Genomic DNA, 10190 nt, shown 5'->3' with positions numbered 1-10190 from the left:
AGATGCCTAGAATCGAGATCGGAGATGCCTAGAACCGAGAATCAGAGTTCGAGAATGGAGAAGAAGAAGAACAGAAGTGTAATCGTAGAGAAGAAGAAGAATAGGAAGAGTAATCGTCGATTTTAGTTGATCAATACTTTTGATTTTTGGGGAGTCAGACGGGTGATCGATACAGAAGAGTAAACGTGTGAAACTGGATTGCGAAGTAAGTGGGGCCCCTTAAAAATTGGGGCCCTAAGCCCTACCTTTACTCAAATGTATATAAGGCCGACCCTGTTATTAATAAATATATCAACACTTGTATTTAATTGGAAAATTATTATTTCATGGACATAATATTTTACTAATTGGGAATTTATTATTTATAGAAATAATATTTATTGGAGAAATAAGAACTTATGAAATTGTAACGTCCCAAAATTAACGAGTAAAATTTTCATTTTTAATTAAGTCAAAACCATACATTCATTATTCCAAAAGACAATCAGAGTAAAAGTATTCTCAAAACATCATATTAGAATCATAAATAATCATTGCGGAATAATTTCCAGGGGATGCAGTGCGATCAAGTCGGACCCTTCCTTTTGAAACCAGATGCGCCTGAAAACATTTTAAACATAAACCGTAAGCACAAAGCTTAGTGAGTTCCCCAAATTACAAGATACCAAACATACAACTCGGCTTAGCCCTTGGGTATATTCCAACCCAAAATACAATCATACGCCTAGCTTTGGGGCCCAGCCTTAGGGTCTCTTCCAACCCATTACATACTCATGGGCCCAGTCCCAAGGTTTATTTCAACCCAATCATATAATAACGGGCCTAGCCCTGGGATTTATTTAAACCCAATTATACAATAATGCAAGAGTCATCAAGACATCTAGCATACTACATACGCAATTCAATGAGCGGGCATTGGTGCCTTCGACCCACACAATGAGAAGACTCATCTAAACTACTCAACAGAAGCCCAACAGCTACCTCAACATCAGAAGAGTTAGCCGAAACTTCCTAAAACCAAACCGAGACCAATCCTTAGTTAAATGCTCAATTCTACTCAAGTTTGACCAAGAGTCAAACTAGTTAAAAAGTCAACGGTCAAAGTCAATGTTAAAATTGCCAATTTGCAGCCTCCCACGTCGTGGCCTTCCTTGGCCACGTCGTAGGCGCAAAATGCCAAAAAAAAAGTCTCAAATCCCTCAGTCAGCACGCTGTGGCAGCCTAAGGCCACGCCGTGGGGACTAGCCTGAACAGTTAAAAAGGCTTAATTCATTTTCTTCCAATTCCAATAGCTCCAAAGCTTAGATCCAATCCTTTTCAAGGTCTTAATGGATAAAATTTCTAACTTTATCCGTAAGGAAGTTCCAAACCACCAACATCTAGACCTTAAGTCTCAAAGGGACCCAAAATGCATATTTTTCAACTTAATCCATTAAGTCCAAGTCTCCAACTTTCAGATCTGAATCAACAAGATGTCTAGATGGATAAAGTTTCCAACTTTATACATAATAATGACACAATCTTTCAAGAACTAAACTTTAATACACAAAAATGGCCTAAAGGACCAAGATAACTTGCATGGCTAAAAGGGAAAGCGAAAGATCATAACTTTCAGAGTCCATGGGGTCCAAGAAACATTCCAAACTGATCAAAATATGTTGGAGTCCACTCAACTCCACGATCACTCATAAAATGGACAAAAAGTGCCAAAAAGCCTAAATGACAAATTCTAATGAACTAGATAGCAATATTGGAACTTTATACTCACAATGGTCCAGAAATGTAGTGCCTTTGATGGATCCAAACTTGAAGCATCATTCCTTGCAACCAAAAGAACCTTCTTGATCTTTAAGGTCCATCAAAATAACATAAAAAGCATCTAAAAATGAGAGAGAAGAGAGGAGGCGTTGAAATCTTGAAGGTGGAGGCTAGGGTTTTTCCCAAGAGGTTCTAGAGATGATGGAGGCTAATAAAATGTCCAAAAATATGGAACATTAAGCTTAAGTACGTTGAAAACCCTAAAACAATCATGGGCTTGGGTCTGACTGATCCCCACGCTGTGGGCTCTGACCCCCACGCCATGGCTACGACTTTCACCCAAAACCACCTCAAGTTCAAACAACCGTAACTTCTTCGTTTCAACTCCGTTTGCGACGATCTTTATATCCACGAAAAGGTATTGACGAGCCCTATACTTCTATCTAGTTAATTTTTGCTTTAAAATGTCGAAATAAAAACCATAATCCATGCAATAAGCCTAACATATAACTTTCCCCATTTTACCCCTTAGCTCCAAAACACAAACCAAGGGCTGAGATCACCTAACCAATATTATCAACATCCAATAGGGTATAAAACCTATTACCTTGAAGCCCAAGGGATTTACTCGATCGATTTCATGTCCATAATCCCGAAATAAGAATCTTTTTCGAAACAGGATGTTACAACTCCCCCCTCTTGAATTGGATTTCGTCCTTGAAATCCACTTTTGTTAGAATCTTTGAAAACAACGCCACATATTCCATAAGATACCTCTAACCACTTTGAAATCTAATACTACAAATAAAATGTCATTTAATGGCACACAAAATGTGCCACTAAATACCCAAAAAAGTGTCATTAAACGGTTGTTAGAGATTCAACGACACAATTCAAAAATGTCACTAGAAGTGCTCCCACTAAAACACTTTAGTGACACTTTTTGGTTTTGCCGCTGCAGTTTTTTAGGATTTTAGTGGCACATTTTTGTTTGTCATGGTAGACCAAATGTATTTTGAGACATATTTTGTGCCGGTAATTACTCATGTGAATCTAGAGTTTATGCCACTTTTAGTGGAACTTATCATTTGCCACAATACATTAAAATATTTGTGACACATTATTCATGTTACTTATATACACATTTTTAGCTATACTATCAAATATAAAAACTAATTAAGTTGTCATTCATGGAAAATAATAAAAACTTCATTGAATCAAATGTCTACATAAATGTCAAATAAGCCCAAATGTGGAACAAAGTATACAGCTAAACATAAATCACTAACAAAATAATTAAAAAAAAAACCTTAAAACTTCATTATGGTTGAACTTATTTCCCAAAATTCATGCTAGTTTGAATCACCTCGTGTTGGCTCTTTTTTAGAATCAATACTAGTAATTTCTTGTCAAAAAATAAATAAAGACAATTCATAATACAGTAGAACAATGCATACTTTAATAAGTAAATAACTAAATATCAAGCATAAATCAATTGTGTCTATAATAACAACTGGAAAAAGAAAGAGCATAAAGGTATTTACCATTTCTATATGTTGGATATATTTTTCCACCTTGTGTATTCTACCACCAGAGTATTGTTATCAAAACCTATGACTTAAGCATCATTCCAAACTACATTTTAAACAGGTAATGGTACTTTAGTCTTCCAGAATAAGCGTAATTGCAAGAAATAACAACATACTTTATTTATTCTATATAAGTAACATGAATTCTAGAATCGTAACTTGTTGGGGTTTAGTGTTTTTGGACTTAATCTGGATAAAATGATTTAAATGATTAATCCAAAAAGAAAAAACAAACTAGCTTAGTGAATTAAGACACTAATATTTGTCCTTTTTATCTCCCAACTCCACTCGCATTGAAATTTATGAATATCATGACAAAAAAATGTAAGGATAAAATGGTCATTTACATGGGACCTCTAACAAGCATCGACTCTCCAACGGTGTCATTACATGGTGGCAGTCATAGAAGCTATTGTTGTTGCTCAAATCCTTGTTGCTGAAGAGTTATAGTCAATTATAGATCATAGCTGCTATGATAAAAAAAAAAACATTAATTTTATTTTTCTTTATTTTTTTAAGTGAAAATAATTTCAAAATAAAAGGTAGCGACTAGAGAATTAGCTAAAGTCGGCGTTCTCCTGTGTTGAATTGTCAATGCTTGCAAGATAGTACTGAAATACAAAAATTATATTAATATGATCATATCCACACACATTAATGAAAATATATTATTGCTGCTATATAAATAATTGAAAAGCTACATACACTTGTATTAGCCAATGCATTATGTGCATCTCATGAGTGGCATTTCTGACTTTCAAGATTGAATTCCTTAAAATTACCAGTCATAGTCATAAACACTGAATCTATATTGATCTATAATAGATGGAATGGAATGATCAATTAAACCAACCTTAAACATTATGTTGAAGTGGTTATTCCAGAAAAAACACACAAAGTTCACATTCTTTTTGACCTTCTTGCAATGACCTTAACCTGCAACCATAAAAAAAACAAATAAAATAATAATTACCTTATATTATCTACTACAAAAACATAAAGTATGCATTCATTAATACATAACACATACCCATATATAGTCAACTGACTAGCACTATTCTTCAGAAAATTCCTAATCAGTTACCCTTATTAAAATAAAGAAGAAGAAAAAGATGAACTGATTACTTTAAAGAAAATGTTTATAAAAGAAATGAAATAAAGTAATACTCTTACCTTGTTTTGGAGTAATACCATCTATGCCCTTGTCCACTTGTTCTGCTAAAACAATCTCATCTTCATACACTAGCTCTCCGCTCTCCATTTTCATAATTTTTAGTAATTGTTTCCTATATATGTTCCTGACCTTCATAAATCAGTTCACTTTCATCAATACTTGAGGTCGACATCTTTGACTCATCAATTTAAGAAATTCTATCCTTACCCTTCATATCCAATGTCTCACCAACACTTTTAACATTTCCTACTACATTTACATCATTTCCCATAACAAATTGGTCATGTATCTTTTCATTCCTAATATTATGCACAATTTCATCTCTACTTACATGTTTTTCAGCTAGTGACACTATATGACAATGGATTTTTTCATTGTCCCCTTGTGAAGAACAACAAACTTCGTGACTTGGAGCTATTTCTAAAATTAGGGAAGCAGGACAAGCAATATGATATATTTGATCAACCATTAGCATAAGCCTCATATTATGACCTTCCAAATTATGTCAAAACAAAAACAACTATAAAATGTTGACATAACATCATCCTAACTTAATAACGATCTCTACAAGATCCAATTTCTAATTCATATGACCTAAATGCTCTTAGATATTGTACTAAAACCCTAACTTTTCCTTCAACCATGAACTCAAATTAAAAATGCTACAATTTCCAATTAAATAGTCGATCAAAGAATTCAAATCAACATTATTAAAATTTGCTAACAACTAGACAATGAATATTCAAAATTACACAAAACATATCAATGTATGTTAAGTTATAATGAACTGTCTGTGGAAGCAGCATTCTCACTTAACAATTGACATTCTGAATCTGATCAAAACTAATAAACAAAATTGCACTTAAAATTGGTTTATGAGCTTAGAAATTGAGTTACTTGAGAATTTTAGAAAGAGACAAAGAATGTGAGGATGATTGTGCAAAAGATTATGGGACAAAATACGATCAAAAAGCTCACCAGATTGTGCATAATACACGGAAACTTCAGATAGATTAAATAACATGAACATGGATATTGATAAATGCAAGCAGAAGAGGAAAACATTAGAAAATAAATTCAACAATGGTTTTGCATAAGCTAAAAAAGTTGGAGCAGGGAGGAGTTAGTAACCAATATTTGTAGGGACAACAAAAATAATGTTGAATCCATAACAATAAGTAATCTGAAGTTATCGATTTCATATAATAGACTTAGGGCTTATCGCTGCTGGTTCACGGTGGTTTTGGGGAGGAGTATGGTCGTTTACTCCAATTCCTTCTCATATCCCTTCAATCGAACAATTGAATCAAATAGGAGAGTTCTTGTAGCAAATTAAATCCGTTTGGGGACTAAAGAATCAACAACCAAAGACTCAAAGAGTAAAGGTAGAATTGATGGAATTATGTGGTAGTTTGTCAATCGAAGACGGGAACTGAAATCAACACAATATTTGTAAGTACTTCCTCCATTTCGTTTTTCTAGAATCCACATCATGTGATTTTGAAATTGATTAAACGATATACAAATATGAAATACGATATGTACCTTCATCTCGTAATTCGGATAATGGCGGAGTAGTTAGAACAACGAAGAGCAGTCAGAGTAGGGTGAGCAGGGCGGACGAGGGAGACAAAAATCATGTAGGGAAACGATAGGTGAAGATTAGTGAGGGATTGCCATTATTAATCAGTGAAATATTCAATGAGATATATGAATATATTTCCATTACGATTCAGATATTCATCGGTTAGGTTTGTTTTTCCCAACTGATTTTTTTGGATCTAAAGGCGGGTAGAAAGGAGGCACGTAAATTGATCCTAAAATCCATAATCTACTGTGGCTAAATCTATAGTGGCACAAAATGGAATATGTTAAATTATAATAAAACATTTTTTAGCATGTAAAATTTTATATGATATAAAATTAGTGTCATAAAATATTAAGTGTCACTAAATCTATTAATTTATATAATATAATGGCATAAAAATGATATGTCATTAAAAGTGTATGCCACTAAATGTCATTTTGTTTGTAGTGCTAACATCTATATAGAAAACTCAAGAGATCACTCGGAAACCCACAGTTACCAAAAAACAACCCAATATTCTTGAAAATACTCAACTGCAACCACTATCTTTCTCTTCCCAACTGTAAGACCAAACTTCCAGTGAAAACCAAACAAAACGGGAAACTTATCAAAAACTAGAACTACAACTAACTCCATCAATAAACCCCCAAAACCAGGAACCCATCGGTCTAAAATCCAGAACCCATACTCTAAGAGTAATGATCATCCGTTCGTTGTACCTATCTCTAGTCGCTGACCAGGAATACCACCCAACAATGCAGATGAAAACTTAAAACATACCTATCACAAATTTCAACCAACCTGCTGCACCCACGAACGTAATGACGGTCAAACCAGGAATATCACTTTGCATCTAAAACCCTTATTAGCTCAGGTGTACATCCACCTGACAATCACTCGAGACATTTACAACGAACTTTGTGACTCTAGATTTCAGAACCAATACCTAACACTGGTACCAAACTCCTAATAAACAACCCATGAGAAAACGGGGTCCACAATTGCAAACATTCATCAAGCGACTTCTGATGCACAACTAATACATCAACCAAAACAAACTTTTACTATCCATATGATCCACACCACCTGGTCACTGAGTCTCCCAACACCCAAAAATGCACTGACACCCAACCATGCCAATAAGATTAACGATCTGAGACCTAAGAGTCTCAATTAAATGACTACTGGGTCCCACCCATATGAATCATACAACCACTAGTTCATGATACATCGTGACACCTTCTAACCACTAAAACGATAAGCTCATGGTACTACACCCATGTTTCCGTCATTCGACCACTGGCCTGAAGACTCATGACTAGCACCTCAGGGGCCTAAAGATACACAACCATCAACCCACCGACTTGCAGGAACCCAATCAACATTCCTATCAGCACTAACCAAACACAACACGGGTCATACCCTTTTATCACGCACAATTCCTGCCACAGCACAGGCTGCTACCAATGCAAAACCATTCAACAACATGGTCGCAAACAACCAGAGAATGAGATGGGCGGTTGCAATCTTGTTCCAATTCAAGAGCTATAAATCAAATACTAACCATGCCAATAACCCGAGCCAAGTGTTCTCATTCTAGCATACTCAGTCCACATACACCCCTCACAACAATATTTAATGAACTTACCACATGACACACCCTTAAGAGAACTCGTAACCAACCTCGGATCTATTGCATTCTTTTCCTCACACCTTACCCAAAGGGTGAAGTACAAGTAGATCTAACGAAATGAAGAACCTCAATCGTTAACAGAAGCATCCTCATAAATGACTAAAACAAGATCCTACCCCTCGATTGAAACTGAACAGATTTCACCAATACGTAACTAGCCCGATAAAACTATAATAGTTATCCAGAAATGCTGCTAAGACCCTAGTCAGATCAATGCAAATACCAACTCTGACGACACGACATGCCAAAATTAGAATATGCGCATATCCAAAGCCACACAACTAAACAATACCGCTCTGATGTCTGAACTCCCAATAAACAAGGACAACTGCCAAACCCGAGTCTGCTATGAACAATACTTCCATAATCAACATTTGAGGGTACCCATACCTAGAAACCAAAATGTAAAATGTACAGATTTTGACCATAAGCTGACACATTACACCCCTTTCTTTGTAGAAACATTTTAAAAAACTATTTTCTTTCAAAAAGTTTACAAATTCCTCAGTTTGAGTTCAGCCACATCCGAGAGTATGCCCGAATCCCTCAAACCAAAGATCTAATACCAACTTGTAACGTCCCAAAAATAACGAGTAAAATTTTCATTTTTAATTCATTCAAAACCATTCAGTCATTATTCCAAAAGACGATCAGAGTAAAAGTATTCTCAAAACATCATAGTAAAATCATATATAATCATTGCGAAATAATCTCTAGGGGATGCAGTGCGATCAATTCGGGCCCTTCTTTTGAAACCAGATGCACCTGAAAACATTTTAAACATAAACTGTAAGCACACAGCTTAGTGAGTTCCCAGAAGTACCACATACCAAACATACAACTCGGCCTAGCCGTGGGGTATATTACAACCCATTATACAATCATAGGCCTACCCCTTGGGCCTGACCCTGGGGTCTCTTTCAATCCATCACATACTCATGGGCCTAGCCCAGGGGCCCAACCTTAGGGTTTATTTCAACCCAATCATATAATAATGGGCCCAACCATGGTGTTTATTTCAACCTATTTATGTAATAATGCAAGAGTCACAAAGGTAGCTAGTATCCTACATACACAATTCAGTGAGCTGGCATTGGTGCCTTTAACCCACAAGCACAGTGAGAAGACTCACTTGAACTACTCAACAGAAGCCCAAGAGCTACCTCAGCATCAGAACAGTCAGCCCAAACTTCCTAAAACCAAACCGAGACTAATCCTTAGTCGAATGCTCAAATCTACTCAAGTTTGACCAAAAGACAAACTGGTCAACATGTCACTAGTCAAAGTCAAAGTCAAAGTCAAATTTTCCAATCATTAGCCCTCCACATCGTGGCCTTCCTTGGCCATGTTGTGGGCACAAAATGCTAAAAAAAGTCGCCAATCCCCCAGTTGACATGTCGTGGCAGCCTAAAGCCATGTTGTGGGGACTGGACTGAACAGTTCAAATGGCTTAAGTCCTTGTCTTCTAATTCCAAGAGCTCCAAAGCTCAGATCTAATCATTTTCAAGGTCTTAATGGATAAAGTTTTTTACTTTATCCATTAGGAAGGTCCAAACCAGCAAGATCTAGACTTTAAGTCTCAAAGGGACCTAAAATGCATCTTTCTCAACTTAATCCATTAAGTCCAAGTCTCCAACTTTTAGATCTAAATCAACAGGATGTCTAGATGGATAAAGTTTCCAACTTTATCCATAATAATGCACAATCTTTCAAGATCTAAAGTTTAATACACCAAAATGTCCTAAAGGACCAAGATAACTTGCATGGCTAAAAGGGAAGGCAAAAGATCATAACTTTCCTAGTCCATGGGGTCTAAGAAAATTCCAAACTGATTAAAAAATGTTGGAGCCCACTCAACTCCAAGATCACTTATAAAATGGACCAAAAGTGCCAAAAACCCCAAATGAAAATATCGAATGAACTACATAGCAAGATCAGAACTTTATACTCATAATGGTCCAGAAATGTAGTGCTTTGTTGGATCCAAACTTGAAGAATCATTCATTGCAACCAAAAGAACCTTCTTTACCTTTAAGCTCCATCAAAATAACATATAAAGCATCCTAAAGAGGAGAGAGAAGAGAGGAGAAGCTAAAATCTTGAAGGTGGAGGCTAGGGTTTCTCCCAAGAGGTTCTAGAGATAATGGAGGCTGAAAAAATGCTCAAAAATGCAGAACGTTAAGCTTAAATATGTTGAAAACCTTAAAAAAATCATGGGTTTGGGTCTGACTGATCCCCACGCTGTGGGCTCTGACCCCCACGCCATGGCCACGACTTTCACCCAAAACCACCTCAAGTTCAAACAACCGTAACTTCTTCGTTTCAACTCCATTTTCGATGATCTTTATATCCATGGAAAGTATTAACGAGCCCCACACTTCTATCTAG

At 35.9% G+C, this 10190-nt stretch overlaps 1 long non-coding RNA gene across 11 annotated transcripts; it reads right to left on the bottom strand.

Annotated features, from left to right (window-relative positions):
• Positions 1–496: 496 nt before the first annotated feature.
• LOC145121062 (uncharacterized) lies at positions 497–6317 on the bottom strand. 11 transcript variants are annotated; one of them, XR_013714484.1, is made up of 8 exons: positions 6067–6317; positions 4521–4650; positions 4378–4432; positions 4201–4283; positions 4053–4118; positions 3695–3958; positions 3303–3393; positions 497–600 (listed from the first exon to the last, which is right to left on the bottom strand). It is a non-coding gene; the product is annotated as an uncharacterized LOC145121062 (long non-coding RNA). The 11 variants fall into 11 exon arrangements; XR_013714483.1 differs by lacking the exon at positions 497–600 and adding an exon at positions 2946–3163; XR_013714485.1 differs by lacking the exon at positions 497–600 and adding an exon at positions 2946–3153.
• Positions 6318–10190: the final 3873 nt, after the last annotated feature.

Source organism: Lactuca virosa, chromosome 6 (genome assembly GCF_052849685.1).
Source record: "Lactuca virosa cultivar CGN04683 chromosome 6, Lactuca_virosa_CGN04683_v6, whole genome shotgun sequence".
Classification (NCBI taxonomy): domain Eukaryota; kingdom Viridiplantae; phylum Streptophyta; class Magnoliopsida; order Asterales; family Asteraceae; genus Lactuca; species Lactuca virosa.
Note: the sequence above shows the minus strand (reverse complement) of the source record. Positions and strands in the feature narration are given on the sequence as shown.